Source organism: Blennius ocellaris, assembly GCF_963422515.1.
Source record: "Blennius ocellaris genome assembly, chromosome: 6".
NCBI lineage: Eukaryota > Metazoa > Chordata > Actinopteri > Blenniiformes > Blenniidae > Blennius > Blennius ocellaris.
Window position 1 is genome coordinate 21,027,674 of NC_137655.1, and position 22,083 is coordinate 21,049,756.

Sequence of the window (22,083 nt, forward strand, 5' to 3'; positions counted from 1 at the left end):
GTCTGCACATACATGGCTTGTTTCAACTGCTTCAGCAGTCAAAATAATGTATTCACCATGTAAGGTCTTTCCGTCCCTCAGTCTGAGGTGACATCTTGTTTTAGCATGTATAGCTTTCAGGAATGTTCAGCTGGACGACAGCACCTTGAGCTAAAAGTACGGCTGATTAGGCCACCATTTTGACTCAGCAGGGGGGTGATGGAGAAGGCTTCATTAGCGGCCAAATTGAGGATGGTTCAAGTTGTGTCACTTTGCAGAAGACTGTCATTTAGAAAAGCAGAGAGGTGGTGAAAAATACGATTAATTAGTAAACAGCTTTTAAGAGGCTAAACTCCCATAGGAAGACATTTATTTAAAAGACCAATGAAATGTTTTGAAGCTTTAAAATGATGGATTTTGTTATATTTCATTGTGTGTCAACAGTATGCTCTTACAAACACTACACATTGCATTGTTTTATAATAACAAAGCTTGAGCTTCTTAGTAGTTTGAATGGGTTACATGTGTATCTGTGCATTGTTCACACATTTCCACCCAAAAGGCATGAATGATATTATTCATAATGTAAGAAAGATGGTAATCATAATATTAACCAGTCCAATCCAATCCAACTTTATTTATATAGCACATTTAAAACAACATCCAAGGTTGAACAAAGTGCTTCATAGTAAAAAGTAGAAATAAAACAATAAAACCGGTAAAAACAGGGTAACAGTGAGTAAAGAATCACAGTAAACAGTGACAACAATGTATTTGGTCCCCATTCTCCAAATCCAAACTACATTGTCACTCAAGTTTACAAAAATCTTAGAGAAGAAGTCACATGTGTAGTTTTAAGATTATTTCATCACAAAAAAGCACTTCCCACATTTGCACTGAAGTTTTTCATTTATCCACAGGGTGTCAAATTGAGCATTTTCAGAAGGCTATCAGAGGACACACAAGTACACAAGTGAACCAAACGTCTTTAGTCATTATAAAGAAAGAACATATTGTAGTACGTGTGCCTCACATGTTTTGGGCCATAATACAATTCTTTTGAACAAACAAATGAAGTTAAATGAGTCTTGTGTTTTTATTCTTCATCAGGCATGTGATTATTTATTCAAACTCCTGCAAATGAACAATGTTGGTTGGAAAAAACATGTTGAAATAGTTTGGTTTCAACATTAAGATCAGTGTTGTTGCATCAGCATATTACCCTGCAGTCAGCACACTGTTGCTTCAAATTAATCTTTTGAACTCGATAGAGAAGCAACATATTGCTGGACTGCTATAGCCTGTAGTTTTATAGGGTATGGTCACGAGAGTCACGAGATTATTTTTGCATTTTCTTTGGAATACAGTGAGATATTGCTTTTCCAGGAGGGATGTTTGCATTATACAGCTGTTATTTTTTTTTTGTATATGAAATATATTTTTAAAAAACTTTAGTAAAGTACGATACAGTGTTTAGTGTTATATTTATTGATCAGTTTTTCCTTTTGCCCTGTAATGTGTTTCAGCTTCAGGAGTTACCACACGTTTTAATATGACACCATTTTTTTTATAAGAGAGGGCCTCCCTATCTAAAAAGTTGAAGGTTGAGTGCCTTGCTCAGGGACCCACAGTAGTGACTCGTCTGAAGTCGGATTCAAACCAGCTCACTTGCGATTAGAAATTTGCCTGTTTAAAATTTAGGCCACCACTGCACCCCTAAATTAGATGTGTTTTTTTCATTTTTACCCATTATGCAAACTGAGTAAAATCCATATTAATAGAATAAATAAGCTGCTGTTACTTCCTCATCAACTCAATGTTCCTCCAATGTCCTTTATTACCACTTTCTATTGACTTTTCCTCTGCCGCTGCGCTGCGCAGTTGTTATCAGATAGGCCAGCTGTGGCTGTGTGGTTGAGTGGCTTTTAACGCCTCATAGACACCTCATGAACTTTATGAGCGGCAGAGGAGAACGAGTTCACAGTGCGGCAACCGAGAGCGGCGACGAGACTCTGTTACACAAATTATCTGCAAAGAAAAAGTCCCCCGAAATGGAAGTTCAGACGCTACCGCCCAAATGAGGTTCGAATGAAGTTAACTCTCGGTCCAGAACTTTTAACGATAGCCTAGGTCTATCAAAGATATTGAATATTAATTCATTAATAATAGATACTAATGAGCTTTGAAGTGGTGTTCTGTTGGACTTTAGAAGTCCCCAGTGAGTAATGAAGCCTGTGGAAACACCTTTGAGGTGCTGGGGGCCGGGGGGGGGGGGGGGGGGGCCCTGGCTGCAGGAAACACTACAAGTCTTTGTATTAGAGCTGATTGAGCTGGTCTGTGCCCCAGCTTCGTTACAGACGACCACTTACACACCCCGGTTTCTAGTGAGGAGCTCGCTGATGAATTTGTTTAATTGAACGTAAATAATGAATTCCCAAGGAAGAGATTTGGCCCAGTTGTAATTGCCAGAGATCACAGTCCACAATACCAAACTTCAAAACACCCGAGCCAGGCGGTCGTAAGAGCCATAACGATGACTTCGAAGAAAAAAGAAAGGAGCGATTGGGGAAGGAGGGGGGGGGGGGGGGGCAACAGAGGAGGAGTAACAGGGACAGAGATGGAGAAAAGACGATGAACTAATGAGGAACAAAGACCTAACGAGTTTTGTGAGGAAAATGAAGTGTTTCCAAAGTCGTCTTTAAACTTGGTGAGATGAAACGCGGCAGCGGCAGTTGTTTTTGACAGCTCGGGACGAGATGGGCCACAGCTCAGAGAGAGAGGGGTAATTCCCTATTCCTTTATAATACCCGCTCTCTCTCCCCCTCTCTCCCTCCCTGTCTCTCTGCTGGGAGCCTCCTCATCCCTCTCTCCACTTCTCTACATTGATTCTTGAATTAGACTGTTTTATTGAATAATTAATAGGCCTTTTCCATGATTGATGATTTGCATGGCTTGAATATTAGCTTTTCAATCAAACGCAGCTTGTTCTAATGTAACCATATTGAAAACATGTCAAACACTGTTTACCCACTTTGTGCGCGATGTTGTCTTAAGTTCTGGCTGCCGAGGCCTCACAATGCTCAGCGGTGGGAAGGGCCTTGTCAGGCGCTCGCTCAGCGCTGATTACAAGGCCCTTGAGTTCTGACACTCATACCAAACATGCATACTATACATACATTCATACACATGCTTACGCACCCAGGAACACATGCAGCTGTACATGCAGGCGTTCGCATAGACAACTACGTGTATACGTCCATATGCACTGACACACTCCCTCACAAATAAACACAAAGGGGCCCTTACAGTTTTCCTTTCCACTGAAAAGCCATCAGTTTCCCCCAAAAGAGCTTGTCTAATAGTTACAGTAGCGTTGTGCTTGATTTGAGTGGCAGCAAGGCCAGTCTGGGAATAGATTGTCAGGCATATTGCGTCTACCATCTCACAGAGAGAACACATCAATGCTGGGAAAGACACATGCATTAAGATTCCCTTTTAATTTGACTGGGATTGAAGTCGAGCGCTAAATTACGCCGTCATCCCCCGTGCTCACCACCCCCCCCCCCCCCCCCCCCCCCCCAACACCTCCCGAGCTTGTTTTTTGTTTGTTTCACTTATTTATTTATTTCCCGCCTTACTTATTCATTCATTCCAAGAGTCCGATACTCTGAGAGTGTGTCAGTGCATCGCTCGGCGCATGAAAGCACTTTGCGTGGCGTTGTGTCTGGTGTGTTTAGACGCTTCCAAACATGTGCATGGTTAAATAATTTACGGCGAAACTGACTAATGACAGGCAGTGATCATGTCGAGACGAAGAGGCCTGGGTGACTGCTGATCAGGGACAGAGCCTGTCTCTTCCCCTCACGCTCACTGCTTCTGTGCATGTGCGCACGCGCGCGCGTGTGTGTGTGTTTGTGTTTGTGTGCAGCGATGTGGATTTGGCGATGTTGTGAATGTGGTGAAGGAAATATGTTTGTGTTTGTGTCTCAGCTCTGCAGCAGGAAGCTGCACAGACTACAGTTCATTTGCTATATATGGAGTGGATGCGTCCCTCCCAAGACATTTGTAGAAAATTGATTTTGAGTTCCATTCATCACTTGGGTTTTGTGTGTGACAGTTCATTCACTGTGTATACAAGGAGGCTGTGAGCTCTGCATACTCTAAGTTCCCCAGACATTTCAATGAGAACTGCATATGAACCTGAGAGTGAGTGCTGTGCCTCATTCAGTCTCTGGTGATGTACTGTAGTTGTTTATGACAGAGAGCTACACCATGAAACAGAATTATTACAACTGCCGCTAAATTGGTTAATTGTTTTTTGGGGCATTTACAAGAGAAAAGACTTCAACAGCAGAAAATGCAATAAAAGGACAGATTTCTTACAAAAAAATCTGAGTCACAATAAAACAGAAAATGACATGGAATTAGAGTGTTTGGCTACTGTAGATTATTGGTCAGATCATGTTGCATCAGGAGGAATATTTCTTGGAAGATTTGTATGTTTTAAGATGATTTGTTAAATAATAATATAAAAAATAACCTATAATGTCATAATACAGATTGAAATACTTTGAAACCAATGTATAGTTGTGATATTTATCTGACATGCTGTTAGCTGCTTTTTGTGGTTTGCTCTTCAGATCGTAAACTGACTGCTAATCAGTCATTCTTTATTTATTTAGCGGTTTTCAGACAATGAATTTAACTCAAAGGGCTTTAGAGGCAATTGACGAAGACACAGAAACAAAAGCAAATTGCATACAAATGAACCTGCACGTGTGTATTTGTATACACACACGCACAGTACACATATCAAATCAAGTATGCAACAAAAAAAGGTAGATGTAGTTGATGTGTCTCAACATAAAATGACAAAAATCTCTAACAGTTGGGAATAAATGACCCTGTAAACGACACCGCTGATACATGCAGCTTAATTTTGGTGTGAACCCTTCTGCTACCAGTAATTAAGCCCCATATTTTTGGAGAGTAATTGAATTTGGTTGAAGGGGAAATACGAGTGAGGGAGGGCTCTGCATTTTTACACACACACAGCAAAGATATTCAATAGGAAGCTAAGCAGCTGAATAAAGAACAGCGGCATTAAACAAAAACACATATAGCACAATAACAACCTTCCAAACCTCGGCTCCTCTCACTATAAAGGCACCTTGAAGAAGAGGGCTGCTCCCTGGGGCTTACCAAGTATCTGATCTATTATGCAAAAAATCATTAGGCTAAATTAAAAAGCTGTTTGAGGGTAACCAGATCCTTTAATGAGGTCAGCGAGCAGAGGAGCGACATTAAAACACAACCGAAGAACAGAAACACAAGACAAGACGAGAGGGAGGCCATCGATTATCAATCACGCAGGTCATTATCTCCCTGACTCTTTGTCTCACTCACACACACACACACACACACACACACACACACACACACACACACACGCACACACGCACACACGCACACACGCACACACGCACACACACACACACACACACACACACACACACACACACACACACACACACACACACACACACACACACACACTATCCTCAATTACAAACACATTACATTCCTCTCGCTTTCTCTCTCCGTCTTTATTTATCAGGCAGGTAAACTTTTTAACGTTTCAGTAATCATCCCTTTTAGCTCTCTTACAACTTCACTGGTCAGTCTGTGACAATTTCAGTAATCAGGATGGATTCTGCATCTCCGCCTGGCAAGATCGTTTGTTTTCAGGTGTTTGCGTTTGTGTGTGTGCGCGTGCATGAGTGCACGTGGCTGTTTAGGTTAATCAGACAGCCTTTGCAGAGTTCCTGGGAAAAGGCATCAGTTTATTTGGCGTGGTTGAGCGTCACTGTCTATTTACTTGGCGGTGTTATATCTCAAGCACGTTGCAGATCTAAAAATACAACCAAAATGATGTTAAAGAGACAACATACAGTAAAACCTGACAATTATGTTAATACAACTCAGATTTGATAAAGATGTACTCTAAGATGTGTCCAACCTGCCTCTTGAAACAACACAATACTGGGTGAAATATTCATATGCGTGTGTGTGTGTGTGTGTGGGTGTGTTTCTATGTGTGCAAAAGAGTCACAACAAAGGCCGTTTTTCTTTTCTGTACATTAACTGCATTGATTTACCCACAACACATATGCTCCTGATTCCATTCAAATCCCACAACCATAAAACAAACACATTATTGGAATTCTTAATTGGATCACAGTCAACGCTTTAAAGCTTAAATTAATTTAGCCTGTATCAAATAGGACAGCTGTTTGACTAAAGGTTAACCTGGCGACCTCGAGTAACTCATACTTCAATATATCTTTCTTTCACTGCTCCTGGGACTTGCTATACTATTCAAGCCTTGGAAAAAAGACAATTCAAAGTCACTTTCACTTATTTTATTCTAATGTCGAATGATATACATTTTATTCATGTCATATTCCGTATGGTATAGCACTGTCGTACATCACTTGGTATAGATTCAGGTGTACTATGATTTTTATGTACTGCCTTGAACAGTTTTGTTTAATTTTGCATTGATACAAGACAAAATATTTGCAGCTATATAGCATGTTACCTTTCAAAGCATTACTACTATGGCTTTACTAATATCCTCAATTCCCTTTTTTTCTGGAGGTAATTTCAAGTTGAATCCAATAAACTCACATTCACAACAACTTTTAAAATCTGAGCCACAGCACCCTCAAGTGGCTGGGCAAATTATGATTAAAGCAAAGCAGGGAAAAGACAACAATAAGGGAGAGTCTATTTTTGGGACTAGATTAGGTAGAAGATCAAAGAAAGCCAGCAGCTTCATTGGGGAGATTATTATTGGAGTCTTGGAGATCCTTGTTGGAGACAAACATTGGTAAAAGATGTAGTCATTTTGAATGCTAACCCTAACTAAGCAATCATGTTCATGATGTTTATACTTCGTTAAGCCATTCTCTCTTCCAAACATATTTTAACCATTTTAATGGCTTTGTATTTCATGTATCAGGCGCTTAAGTTAAAAAGGCAACAAGTTATCACAAATTCTCCTTCTAAGTAAATTAATCTTGTCCAAACACTGTGGTAACAGAACCATTGCTACCATGATCATATGTGCGAGGCTTTTGCAGGGTTGATTAAAACCAGAAATAGCTACCTGACGATGTATCCAATCAATCACTCTTGCCCCCTGTGGCCTTATGACCCATCATCTCTTCTTCCTCCTCTGTAACTCTGCCTCTCTTCTCCCCTCCGTCTGACTGACTGTCTGTGTCCATTTTCTCATCTGGTATCATCTCTCCGTCACCTGGCCGTGCTCGAGGGACGGCTTGTACGTGTCTGTCTGCGTCAGGTGACCCCTTGACCTCTGAGGAGCTGAGTGTGAAGTCTCGGCCTGGGCCGCTATCAAGTGGGACAGTTGGCACGGCTCAATCAGATGCAATTACGCTGGCTGTGTTTAGTGCTGTCAGTGCATGAAGCGGGGCCACGGTTGGAGGCAAGTGCTGTGAATAATGGACGAGCTGGCGCTCACTGGAGAGTCGCAGCCTTCACGCGTGGAGCTGCTCTGGCCCTGATCGCTCTTCACCTGCGAGGAGGGCTGCGCCAGACGCTGCGTTTTCAGCGGGCTGTTATTATGTTGCTCACAGTTTTCTCTCACCGGCAACTGTCAGCTGCAAAGGCCGCGAGACAGAGGAGGCCGCGATGACTGAAACACTTTGAAAGACACACAGCATTGATTTCACAAGCGGCAGCGCTTTGAGAGCAACAGTTGTCAGCTCATCTGAGGACAATTATTAGAACACCTGCTCAATGCTTTTGGTAGCATGTGGCCTCCTCTCTGCCTCATGATCATTCTCAAAAGGCTGCACAGACTTGTATCAGACGCACACACACACACACGCACACACACTTTTATAAGCAGGTTTGCACTATACTTTTCATCGCTTAGGTGTTGTCTTCATTTTGTGTCAATTTTTTTTCTCCGTCCATATGGCCCAATTAACCAATTCCCTAACATGGCTTTCACAGTGACAGGAGGTTGTATGTCAATTCTCTAACCTCACTGTTTGATTTCGTTCTGACAGTGCGGCGAGATTGTTCGTGATGGATGTGTGATTGTGTCTCCTGTGTGTGTGTGTGTGTGTGTGTGTGTGTGTGTGTGTGTGTGTGTGTGTGTGTGTGTGTGTGTGTGTGTGTGTGTGTGTGTGTGTGTGTGTGTGTGTGTGTGTGTGTGTGATTAGTGGTTCGTGTGGGACAGTGTACTGCAGAGTCTGATGTACTTTAAAGGTATGATTGTTCTGTGTTCTTCCTGTTTGAACCTGATTGAGCAGCTCTCCGTGACCTTTAGGTGGTAGGCCTGCAGCCTCATGATTAGAGGGTCACAGACGCCAACCGAGCTCCAGCTGTTCCCCTTCAGCCCCTGCTCAGTCCCAGTCACAAATGGGAGCAGTTTGATGACATCACCAGCCAGAGAGAGAGGCCAGTGGGAAGCCCACCCTGCCCCTTCGTCTCACCTCTGGGACGGCGCTAATGAGGTGTGCCTTGCCGAGCTCTCGCTCTCTTCCTCTCTGTCTGTCTCCATCTGCTGAACTTGCAAGGGTCCTGCTCCGTTTCAGAGTTGTCGCTGCCTTGCTCTGTAGACCAGAGACACCCTACTGCTCCTGCTGCTGCAGCTTTCTAATGATTTGCACACAGGAGACTGAAGACTCAGCCTGTAGCTCGGCCAGTGAGCAGGCAGGCCCGGCCGGCCAGCCAGCGAGCCCCGCGCTTTCTTGTCCCTCAGATCTGCGTAAAGCTGCACAGTAGGAGGCAACCTTCACACACTGTGATCTGAATAACTGGCTTGCGCGCTTTCTGATTTGTCGACCAAATCACTCCAACAGGAACGTTTTGGGATACAGGCAAAATTTTATTGGTTCATTGTGTGGAAACAGCATGTCCCTCCTTACTGTCTCGGGGTGACACGCCACTTGGTGGAGTCGAATAGTAATTAGTCACAAGGGAGAGTCCATAGTAAAAATAAATTGACTTGTTTGGTATTGAATTAACTTGAACAATGGGATGTGAAGGCAGAAGCATCTGCGTGAAAAGAACAAAAGCAAAAAAACTGTTATCAATATGCAAAATTGCCTGATTTGTTTATTTCAGGCCTGTTTTGTTTCAAGTAGAAGTCATTGTGTTTTTTTTTTTTTTTTTTTTTTGGTGTTGGATGCAAGGAGGCTATTGGGATAGTCATTAGAAATTCATAAACAAAATAATGATTGTACCATATTTATCAGATGTTGCTATTTATTGCGAGCAAGCTGTATTTTTTTTTTTTTCATCACACTGGCAGTTCCACCGAGAGTAGACCAAGCTGCTCTCCCCTCACATCTGCCTGTGTACACCCTGTGTAGTGTATTCACTTTGCCACGATCGAAGGAGCTCGAAGGTTTTGAACTCCAACCGCAGTTAAAAGACAATACAGTTGCGGTTGCATGTGACTTTGAAAACTCAAATCTTTTACAGTTTCTGAAGAGAACACTGACAAGACAGAGAGCGAGGCTCTCTTTCGTGCAGTTTTGTTTTTCTGTTAAAAATCAAAAGGCGCTGTTCACTTTATTTGCCCCTAATCAGCATGCAGCTGCTTTGGTGGTGGATTGCAGAGGTGTAAACCACGCTCTTTTTCCTGTATGGCATTGTACATCTTGAACAAAAGGCTTGGATTTTCGTATGCAGCTTTAAAAAAAAATTAAAAAGCAGAAAAAAAAACAGACGGTGCATCTTGAAAAAAGACCACGGTTTATTTCCACAAACATATATGTTTTATTTTATCCAATGCCAAATATTTGTTAAGCATTTGCTTTGCTGTGATGTTGGTAAACCACTGCGCTTTATGCGTTTCACATACCCACATAATGTACTTTTATGACATGTCTTGTGAACTAATCCCTCACCTCCTACACACTACAATATTAAAGCAAAGAGAGGGGCTGTAGGTGTGGGCTGATGTGTGATGGTTGTGAATATAAAGTTAACTAATGACCAACTTGGTCCGTCTCCTGATCATCAGCTCAACCCGAATTCTTGAAACTGCGTTGAACACGACTACACATTGTGTGACTGATTAGATGAGGATTTATGTGGATGAGCTCAAAGCAGATGTTATTTTGGCTTTCTTCAAACCTTCTCTCCAAAGTGACTCATTTGGCAAATAGTTGTATTAATATCCCACGTCTGCTCCTCCGCTTCTCCAGCTCTGTGTCACTGAGAAGCATTAAAACAGCCTGTCTCTATAAATATAGAACTGCACAGTGTCTGTAGCAATTCGACTGGACAGAAGAGTGAAGTCAGAAACTGGAGGTGCCCCAGTCAGTGTTCAAACCAGAGAAAGTCACAGTGAATAAACAAAGCCATTCATCTTAATGTTTGGATGCTCGTATATTAGCAGCAACTTTAATCTGTGCTTAAGATCAACTCTAAACGGATGTGGCATCAGGGAGGTTTTAATCGTTTGCAGTCCAAAGTTGTGGATTAATTTTGAACAGACTGTACCTTCTCTAGCAAACACACACATACACACATGAAACATGTCTAACATGTGTGAAAGATGATTGGAGACGGTGAGAATGAAAGAGAGAGCAGAGTGAAGGCTTTTTTATTTTTTGCTGTGGAGTTTCAACTGGGCTGTACATTTTTCATTTCCCACCGAGTTGAAAAGATCAGGTAATTGAAAAGGAGACAATCCAGCAGCCAAGGCTCCACAGATGCCAATGAAAAGCTTCAGCGATATTAGAGTATTACACTTTGGGCCCTGTCTTTGTATTTCTTTCACATGGGGCCTATGGAAAAAATGGCTTTATAATGACAACACCTGAAAAGTGTTTTCCATCAGGCTCATGCATCATTGTCAGTGCAGGAGATGAAACTGCATTGTTTCTCTTTGGATGGCTGATGTCAATGCAGCGCTGGCAGCACGGGGAGAGAGGGAGAGGGAGAGATGGTTTGGGGAGAGTGAGAGAGATGGCGTGTGCTTTCTTAATGCAAAGTGCAATGAAATTTAATAAAAGTCACATCTTCAGTCTTACACACTCAGCTTCCAAAATAATAGAAAATTGGACAATTCAAGACTTCTGTTAAGCTCTGGATTCTTCATTTTCTCTGTCTATGTTCCTCTGATTTATATTGCTGACTTGTTCTGGTGATCCTGTGAAAAGTTGTGTCCTGCAGTGCAGCTCTCCACTGACATCCACTCTTAATATTTATCAAATAATGAATAAGTAAAGCAACATAAATAAGTCAGCAGTCAGATCTGAATACATGAAAGACTAAACAAAACATACATACTCAAAAACTCGATTATTTATATATGAAATGATGAATAGGACACAGTCCTTTAATCAGCGAATTTTTGAGATAACTTGTGGATCCAATTTGGTTTTATTTTTTAAGAAAAAGGAAGGTTAAATGTAAATGTAAACAAATCCAAATCTATTCATCTGCATGAGGATGTCTGAGGACTTAACATGCATGCCATACAGGAATTCTTCACATTTTGGATGGATCTCATTTTTCCCAAACACACTGCCCTCCGTCAAGCCTTCTGAGTGGGATTTGTCAAAGATTAATAGTTTTATGATTTATAGGCTGGCAGTGTGTGAGCTGTGCCGCACCTCCAAACAGCCAGATATACAATTATCTGCTGCTCTTGCCCTATATGAATGCCATTTCCCCGGCATCCCTCCTTAAAAGAGACATGGGCCATTTGTCTCCCTCGCTGCCTCCTCACCCAGGCCAGTAATAAGCCATCTGCTGGATCTGAACATGAAAGATTAAAATGATATACAGTATGAAAGCTCTCTATTCAGTTGCTAATGTCCAAGATTCAGGGATGCAGAGGCCAAAGCTGTCATCTCTCTCAGGAAGAGGTAATTATCACTCTTCCTCCAAGGGGCGGCCGCTGCCTCCGCTTCAGCTTCACGCAGGACCCGGCCCCCGTGCCGGCTGCCACCGGCCAAACCTCATTTAGTAGGCCAGAACAATGCCCGACCAAATGTCTGGCTAATCCCCACAATCCTTTGTATTCATTGAGGGCTGGTCGCATGGGCCCGAGGAGAGGGCCCCGCTGCTTGTGTGTACTCGTGAACGTGCATGTGTGCGTGTGTGTTCAAGGGCAGGGGGTCAACTTCAAGCCCACGGTGCTACAGGCGAGGCGGGTGATTATTTCACTCACTGTCATTAAGTCTTCGTTTGTACGATTGTGTGTGGGGACATGATTGTGTGTGAGTGTGTGGAGCTGCACATTCTGAGGTTAGGGGCTATCCCTTGTAAATAACGGGAGATTAGAGAGAGACGCATTTGTTGTGCGAGTTTGATCTACATCTGAGAAATGCTGCGAGAGGAGCAAGTTAAATTGGCCACGTACGGGAGGGGATGGCATGACAGCGAGAAAATTGACAAGAAGAGACACGCGGCGATTAACTTTGACCTTTCAAATTAAACTGTATGGTATTATTTCAGCTTTTGTTATGGCCAGCATGCTTTATTAAATTTAATGGCTATTTTCTACCAAGACGTTTTACAAAGACATTTTGAAGAAGCTAAACTATGGTCTGACCACACAATACCACAGCAGTGTAAAACGACGACAACCTTTTTCCTTTCTTTTAAAAAAAAATCTCAGTTATTGTATTGTTGGTTCGCCGATAATGACTCATGTGACTAATAGAGTGTTCATTTTTGCTTTAGTTATCAAATTCAATGTAATACATATATCAGGCAGCAAAAACACACAGTTGTATTATTCAGATAGTTCTCATCACTTCCACTTTCATTGCAGTGGTTTTAAGGTCAATTGCAGCTTTTTCATGGTACTAGCTAATCTGCTGAGATTGCATTTAATATTAAAAATGAGTGTTAGATAGACACAGTGTCATGTGACAGGTTTCCAGGAACTGTGTTGAAAGTCCTGCTGCGCCACCAGACTGAGAGCTGAGGTCTCTTGTACTGGATGAATTCAGTTTGAACGCGACTTGTGTGTATGGTTTTACAGAGAATTTTAGAAGAAGATTGTTTTTAAAGTGTGAGGATGTCTTTCAGATTGTTTGTTATGGATATCCAGTTTGAGCAGATAGGACTGATTGAAATTGAAGAGGTTTATTATTTTCTGCCATGAATGGACTGTATAAAAAGCAAAGGGTCTAATCGTAGGCAAACTGTAATCTTCCTGGAAGGATAGTTTGTTAAAAGTTGTTTATTTACTTTTGCTCAGAACTCCATGATTTTTGATGTCATGGGTGATGATTAGGGCGTACCTTTTTTTTTTTCCTTTTTGGTTGCTAATTGCTGTCTTTCAACGCATGATTTTACACTGCCCTGTTGCAATTATTTTTATTATTATGATTATGATTATTATTATTGTTGTTGTTGTTGTTGTTGTTATATTGAATAGCCATAATATTATGACCACCTGCCTAATATTGTGTTTGTCGAAGCACAGACTCCAGTAGACCTCTAAAGCTCTGCTGTGGTATCTGACACCAAGACCTTTGCTGTGACCCCACACACCAGAAAGTCCTGGCCTCCCATGACAGTCACTGGTTTCTTTCCCTTCCAGTGGTCAAAGACATGCGACCAGCCCCTGAGCTAAAAGTTTTGCAGTCAGCAAGCCTTCCAAAATTGTGCCCCCATTTGAACTCACTCACATCCTTATCGAAAGGTCAAGAAGTACCAAGGGTTGAAAGAACAGCTGTAACAGATGTGGGGGTGTTAAATCTGATGTGGCTAATAGTTGGAGCACTTTGGCTGGTGACATCCCAAACAAGAAGATCCCAGGAACAACATCTGAACACTTGCATGTGCTGCTATTGAATTTTGTGATTGTGGTAGAGATTTTACAGTGAGGTTGGTGGAGGGAAAAACCAAGTAATTCATTAAATTGCCTTTTATTTTAAACTTCCATATTACCATATTACTATTTCAGTAGTCTCAGTGTACTCCTCATGGTCGTTGTCTTTCACCAAGTTGCTCACACTCTAGTTTTAATGACGACTATACAAGGTGCTGGCACACCATCAGGGGTCATTTGTAGCCCGATATCTTGCCTAAAAACACTTTAATTCACACAACTTGTTACGCCAACTGAGCTACAGCCGCCCCTGCTTTACTGAGCAGACCAGTAAAAGGAACTCTTACCACCATATTTAACTCCGTAAACATTCTAAAATATATAAACGCTCTGCAATGTGACCTCAACATGGCATTCACCGTGTCAAGGAATTTATTATTTTGTAATCAAATTTTTAAAAAAAAAGGCTAATTTTCCATCTTTTTTCCAAAATGTTCCCATCCCTCATCAGAGTGATGCAGCTCTCTGGAGAGTCGGGCTCTGAGCTGTGAGCTCTACTGAGAGAATAGATTAATTTTCCACGCACACCAGAGGGCTTAATTCACTTACAGTCCCCTGAGCTCATCATTGGGCAGCCTCGGTGGAGATAGTGAGCATGTAGTGGGCTGGGTGAGGAGATCCTTCAACGTTCTCCCTCCTCACAGCTCCTGGCTGTTTCTGCTCCCCACCTCCATGCATCAAACATTAGCTTCTCTTTCTCTGACATCTCTAACTCACCTTCCTCCGTCTCCCTCGTCTCCTCCTCTGGACCAGGGGAGAAGCTGTCTCTCTCTTCCTACCCCCCTGCCTCTTTCTTCCATCTTCCTTCATCACCCACTCATCCTTCTTTCACAGTCAGAGGGAAAAAAAAACGCTCCCCTCATTCTCTTTTTCGTAATACAAGCCTCAATTATGCATAAACTTGTCAATTTGCCCGTTCAAAGAGGAATGACATGGAATCCAGTGGAGAGCGCTGTCTGAAGATATATTTCTGACAGTGACAACGGCAAGCTTAATGCATGTCTTAGTGACTGTCCTGTCTCTCACACCCACTCCCCATGTGACCCGTCCTCACAATCACATTATTAAACATATCTGATAGAACTTAAACCCAGCAAGCAACTGAAATGCAGCGATACACCCCCGTATATTTTTACATCTGCCATCTCTGCTCCCGCTGCTGGGCTTCATCGTTAGCCGAGCCTGAATGAAGCTGCCTGCAGGACTTTTTGTGACCTCAGTTTTTAACCAGCCTGTGAAAATCAACATTATCTAAAGCTGAACCCCTCACTGAGAAGCCTTCAAGCCTTTGTTGTTCCCTGTTATTGTGCTATAAAATGCTTCAATCGATATGTTTGGCCCTGAGCTTTATTACATTTACATCTTTCTCTGCCTAACTCTTCACATCTTGCGTGTTTAAATGAGAATGTGAGAGAGAGACCACCCCAGCCTCTGCTGTCTTGTTCCCTCTACCTTCCTCTGTATTTTTTCCTTTCATCTGTGTCCAACTGTACCTTCTCGGTGAGACGACATGAGTAAATTGTTCTGTCAGGCCTCCTGAGTGGATTAAAGTGGCCTTCAATTACCTTCATCATTGACCTCATGAAGCTGGTTAACTGCAAAATCCTTAACCCTAAACTCAGTCATTGTACACTGTAATTCAGTCAAACATGCGTGGAGTGACAAACACACATTTGCCTTCACAACATTATACAAGGGATGAAAATAAGTAGGGGAGATCTATAATGAAAAAATAGGTTAGGGGGAATATAATTCATTCTGGAAGTTTCCCTTTTTTCCGATTTTGGTCGAGATCAAAGCTCAGTTTCAGGTCTAATTAACCAAACGAATGCAGATCCCAGACCTTCTGGCTGCGGGTAAGGCCTTGGAGGGATCCCTCACCGAAAATCCACATCAGATTTAAATAATTAATATGACACCTTGAGCCCCGCAGAGAAAGAGGGGCTCCATGTTGGAGTTTAGAACAATGTCACTGCCAAGTGTAATGCTGTTTGTCTCCATGAAAATGAGCAGTGGAGAAAGCAGCCACTCCATTGTACTGCCTCCTTGGCGGATCAGGGGACTGCTCTCTCCTTTGTCATGCTAACAGGGAGCTTTAAGGGGCCGTTGGTAAAGACGGCCTGCGGCCTGGGCTCCATTCCTGGCTGGGCTGGGCTGAGACAAGCTGGGCCTGGCTCTGGGGACTTGAAGCTGGGGTCATTTTATGGTTTTTAATCCTCTTAATCCCCGTTAGAAGGGGCTTGGTGGAGACAAATCCGCTCCCAGAGGTCCTTAGGATTCAAACGCTGCGCTTGAGCAACTGTATCATTTGATAACAACAATGGTGGAGGATAGAGAGAAAAAGGGAGAGGACAGACGGGAGAGAAATAGGAAAAAAGATAGAAATCTACATCATGATTGAGAGATATAGATTTTTGTCTTTGCCCTCTGGTCATTAGCTCTCTTCCTCAATTGTTACTTTTTTGTACTTTGATCTGTTGAAGTTTGTGTCAAGGTGGATAAACTGTGCAGGATCCATAACACATATACACGTAAACACTGGGTCTGAATCTCATGCTAATGACCCTTATGTTGCCCTGTGGTCCATTAAGAAATGCAGTGTGCTCTTGCTCCCTGGGTGGACAGCTCAGCGGCCCATTTTCAGGGCTCACAGAGCCAAGGATAATCCAGAGGGTCCTATTCAAATTAATACACTCCTGTTAACCTCATCTTAGACAAGCTCTCTTCATTATCACTCAATTAAAACTGCATATATGAACAGGCCAGGGCTGGAGAGGCTTCAGTCTGTCTGAGCTCAGTGACCAAACAGTTGAGCCAAGAGGGAGGTGATTCACGATGGACATGAAAACACTGACTGATCAGGATGGATCGGACACTCGCTGATCAGAAAGAGAAACAAAATACTCCGGTTGGAGTTATGTTAAATAATGAGCACACATAGGGATTCCTTTCTTTTGCCATAGCACCAGAGATGAGTGATTTTTTTTTTTTTGAAATTAGGGTTTTGAAAGCAAAACGTTCTTTGACTTATATTTAGTCACCAAAACTGAATTTTTTTTTTACTTGTATTATCTGAATGAGCAGATTTATCATTGTACCTTGTGACTTTGCAAATAAACATTGAGCCCCTACTAAAAAAAAATACTTAATTGCAGGCAGAAGTTGAAGCTTCTCTGTCATTTTTAATGGAGATTATTTGACAGGCAATGGTTAGGCTGAGTCACAATTGGCCGCGGCTCACCAGGGAACCCAAACATAGCCTACAATGTTCTTTTCATGGAGAATGACATGAGATAATGTAGGTCTGTGGTCAGGCATTTTTTTTGACAGCAGAAACCAAAGCATGGGACAAAGTAAAGGAAAATTATAATGCTCAGAGAGAGAATGTGATTTAGGAATGATTCTTACACTTTTTTGTCTTTAATGTGACACATTCCTCTCATACTTTACTACTTTTATGTTCTTTGTGTGCATCATTAAGCAGACTCTTATTTTTACTTAACCTCTCTTTTGCTCAGCTTTTGCCCCCCCCCTCCAGATCTTTCCTTGCAAATGTACCCAGAGCAGAGTATGGGGCTTAGCACCTTCGGCGTTGAACCATGGTGTGGGAACAGGCTTGCTGTCTATGTTCTGCATATAGCCTGCAGCCAAAGACTGAGAAGGAGAGAGCAAAACAACAACCACAAGTCTGGCCTGTCTGCAGAATGCCAGGACTGCTTAGTGGTTGGCAGGCTCCAACACACCAGGGGTACACTGCTGTCATTCGCTGGGAAGAAATGCTTGAGATCCCAAATTCCACAGACAGGGCACATGTTACTTGGAATGAGGAGGGAAACTCCCTCCCTCACTTTGCATGCGTAATGTTGAGCCCGGATGATGATCATTACTTGTTTCATGGCTGAAATCTCTAAACTGATTTTTTAAAAGTAAAAACACAGCTCCAAGTTCATGTGTGCTGAGAGCAGCTTGAATTATTCACTTGTGCAAATCTGTAAGTTGTCTTCATCATAACACCATCCCAGCTCATCAATGAGATCAGGTCAGGTGATTTACTGATTAATCATCAGTGGAAATCATGAGATCTTCTACTTCCTACCTGAAGGTTTTCAATCAATTTCGATTTCTATATGATTTGTATATGCTGGTCACTGTTGTTTCATGGATGTTGAGGCCTTGGGGTCCTAAAATGTCACTTAACTGATATGTTGAGTAACAAAAGGACTCAATCTTTCTTGAGCTCGAATCCATTCATCTTCCTATACTGCTCAATCGTGTGCAGGGTTGCAGGGTGCTGGAGTCAATCCCAGCTTACTATGGGCGACGGCGGGGTAACCCCTGGACATGTCGGCAGTACATCACAGTGCAAACACAGAGACAGACTATTACACACACTCCCATGTACACTGAGGGGAAATTTAAGGTCACCCACTAACCTCACATTCATGTTTATGGACCTTGGGAGGAATATTATAAACACACAAATATATAATTATGGAGCATCCTTTTTCTCATTCTTAAAGTTTAGTGAGTGTGAAATGCCAATTCTGAAGCTTACAAAAAAGAACAACTTGTGTTTTAGAATCAGCTGTTGCATGAACTGTATTCATTTCTTTCTTCTAATCGCAGGAGAAAGTTTCTCATCTATTCACAGGACCTCCGGAGGCTGGCGAGAAGAACTTTCCCCCCCAATTTTTACACTGATGCAAGCTGGGCGAGTGTGAATGCTCCATGCAGGTGTATAAAGACCATCTAATCAGAGGCTGAGATTCATCTTGAGGATGATCGATTGCACCAGAAGTCTTCTGTGCAGCTTTTTGGACTGAAACAGGAACATTGTGAATTCCTTGGAGATTTTGGAGCAACAAATATGAGCAAATAATTCCAAGAATGTGCAGGAATTTCTGTTAAAATAAAAAGGCACTTCTTCATGAAATCATCACGTTCACACATCCAAAGGAAGCATCTGGTCAGAGCTTCTCATTTATTGAGAAACCGCAGGCCTCATCTTGACCTCAAAGTCATGTAAAGGGTCTATTGGCTGTTTCGAAAAATGAAGTCTGGCATTACTTGTGACGGAACAGTCATCAGTGCTGAGCTTGTTTGAAACCTGTATAACCACTCTTACGTTATATTGTCACAATGGATCTTCTTAAAAAACACAAGATTTTCTCAAGAGACTCTTTTAGACTCTAAACATATGCCTGCATGAATTCATACCTGAATGAAGGCTGAGGTCAATTCTTAATAAGGTGTGCACTTCATAAAATGACGTGATTTAAATGTGAATGTTTTCTCTACCACCTCTTGCTTTTTTCTGTAAGATTTAATCATGCTAATTAATATGAGCAGTGTGAGGTTACAACCTCCTAAAAAGCCTACTAATGAAGTAAATTCCCAGTGCCTGCAGGGTTCACAGTGCAACTTTGACCCTGTTGTCCTCTCCACAGTAGCAGCGACAACTGAAAACGAACAGATTGAGTTTTCCATCTGTTGGACGTGTGAACATCTTTTCGTAATTGTGGTCTTATAAAGAAAAAAAAGAAAGAAAGAAAACAAAAAACAACAAAAAAAAAAAACCGACAGTGTCATTTGTAACACCGCTCTCGCCGCAGACACAGTGTGGGTTGTTTCCCTTTGTCAGGTCCTAAGTCCTAACTCTACATCCTTTGATCAGGGCTGCGTTCACCACCCTCATGTTTCTATAGCCTTTGAGAAAGACAAACACGGGCAAGAAACCGGTGTAATGAGCATAGCATGCGTGCTTGTGTGTACGTGAGCTTTATGTATCTGACTTCATTTCAAACACTTATTTCTAACTGGGAGTGCAGCTGAGAGCGAAAAACACTGCTTGTTGGCGTGCATGTGTGTGTGTGTACATGTATTGATGTGTGTTTGCGTGTGCACTGACAGCCTTTGAGCCAGTTCTCGCCTTCACCAAAAACGCTTAGGGCACAAAGCAGCCTTCCCCCCTCTGCTCCTGAGCACAGGCCTTGCTCTCGCTCTCTGACAGCAGCTGAAGGTAAGCACCAAAGACATCCTGACACACGCGCGTAAAAGCACTTTTGATGCGGGGAAAATGGACCGCTTTGCAGTGTACAAATAACAGCAAAATGTCAACAGAATGAGGCAAGTCCGACGGGAGGCAACAACACAAGCCAGGTTCAAATGATATTACAGCGAACAAAACATGAGCGTCAACCACCAAAGGCCCTTTGCTTGTCTACCTCGATCTTCACATTGTTTTGACTTTGTCTGTTTATCAAACCGTCCTTCGCTCGTGCACCAAATCAAAACTGTGATAACTTGCAGGAATGTGACAAAGAAAACACACATGGGGGGGTGGAAAAATTGAAAAGGTGGAAAACACCGAGAATACAAAAAAATGATAACCGCTAATTAATCTGTGAAACCTGTTGCGGTGTTTGAGCTCCTCACCCTTTTCTCACCTCAACATCCAAATCCCCCATGCTGTAGTTGTTGTCACTGCTCTCCCAACTAGAAACCGGAGCACTGTTATTGACTCCTGCTGGTTACAAATAGGAGATTATATGGTACCAGTCAGACTGTCGGCGCAGACACAAGAGGACGATTTAATAAGGTTAGAGATTAAATTGCCATACTGACACATTGAATATTTTCTTGTATTAAAAATGATCAATTTTAATAACACATTTTAAAGAAGTGTTATATAGTAACTTGTTGCACAGGAACCCCGCGATCCTTTGAATCTGATTCGCACCATTTATTTTTAGATAACTTCATTTTTCTATTTTGCACTGCCAGCTAAAGCTGCTACACTACTCTCCATCTATTCTATTCTATTCTATTCTATTCTGTTCTATTCTATTCATTTAAAAAAGTGGTCAACATAACAACAAACATCTGGGACTCACTTTAATACACCAATTAAATGCAATTTTTCGCCTTCAAGGATGTGATCATTTCTTTTTGGTAGTTAGGTCTTCGGTAAAACAGCTAAATATAATCTTTTGTTAACACTTCATCATTTGCAAACTCAATAATTATCCAAATAATATATATTCTAATGAGTGTGTAACATTTTTAGGTGCATACCAATTAATTTTTGTGATCTAGTTCCCTATTTGGTTGTTGAACGGAGAAATAAAGCATTAATAAACTGTTGAATTATCAGTAAACGTCTGAATGGACAATTGTGGAACTCCATAAACGTTATTTATAGTAACCTGGCGAGTCTCTGGCACATCTTCTGCTTGAGAGCTTTAACCTCATAACTGTCCTCACAAACGGATCTCTTATTTTTATAGCCCTCTACTTCCTTAGCCCTCAGTCTGCAACCACCTCCCCCATCTGTCTGCCTCCGCTGTTTTCTCCTGTGAGGTGTGTGTTGGCGAAGGCCGGGGGTCAAAACCCAGCGATGCTCTGGAAGATAAGTGTCTGCTCTAACCCAGGGCTACACCTGTAGGTCACTGCAGGGGGATGCTAATCCCTCTGCCGTCCGCTAATGCTGATGATCTGCATCTGAGACCCTCTCCCATGGGACTGTGTGTGTGTGTGTGAGTGTGTGTGTGTGTTTGTGTGTGCCATGCTTCTGGTGTGTGTGTGTGTGTGTGTGTATGGTTTCAGGGCCTGACAGATGAGGCAACAGGGGGCCCAGCAACCCGTGTGTGTGTGTGTGTGTGTGTGTGTGTGTGTGTGTGTGTGTGTGTGTGTGTGTGTGTGTGTGTGTGTGTGTGTGTGTGTGTGTGTGCAGTATGGGGGTTGGGAGGAAATATTTTCTTCTGGGTGTGAGTGTTTATGGATGCATGTGTGAGTGTGTGTGTGAGGGTGGGGCCATATTTAGGGGATGCAGGGATGGCCCGTCTTCCTCGGCCCCCCAAGTTCAGGGAGAGCTTGGATGCTCAGATCGTAGTCTGAATAATTTGTCAGCTATTTGCATGGAGCCAGGAACTGGAGAACGAGCAGGTGGTATCTCAGTCTCCATCCTCTCTGTGTCACAGACAGATGTGTCTGCAAACATCCCCCCATCCTCTCGTCTTCTCCTGGGGCCCCCATTCAACGTGCTGCGCTCCTGTTTGAAATGAGAAAGGCAGATTAATGCTGCTCTGAGCCGTTATTATACTTCTGAATGTAGAGCTCCTACTAATAACAATGTTTTCTTGTTTCCCCAAAGTGTTATTTTCCTCAATAATGAATGACACGTTGGAGAGCAGTGGATTTTCTAC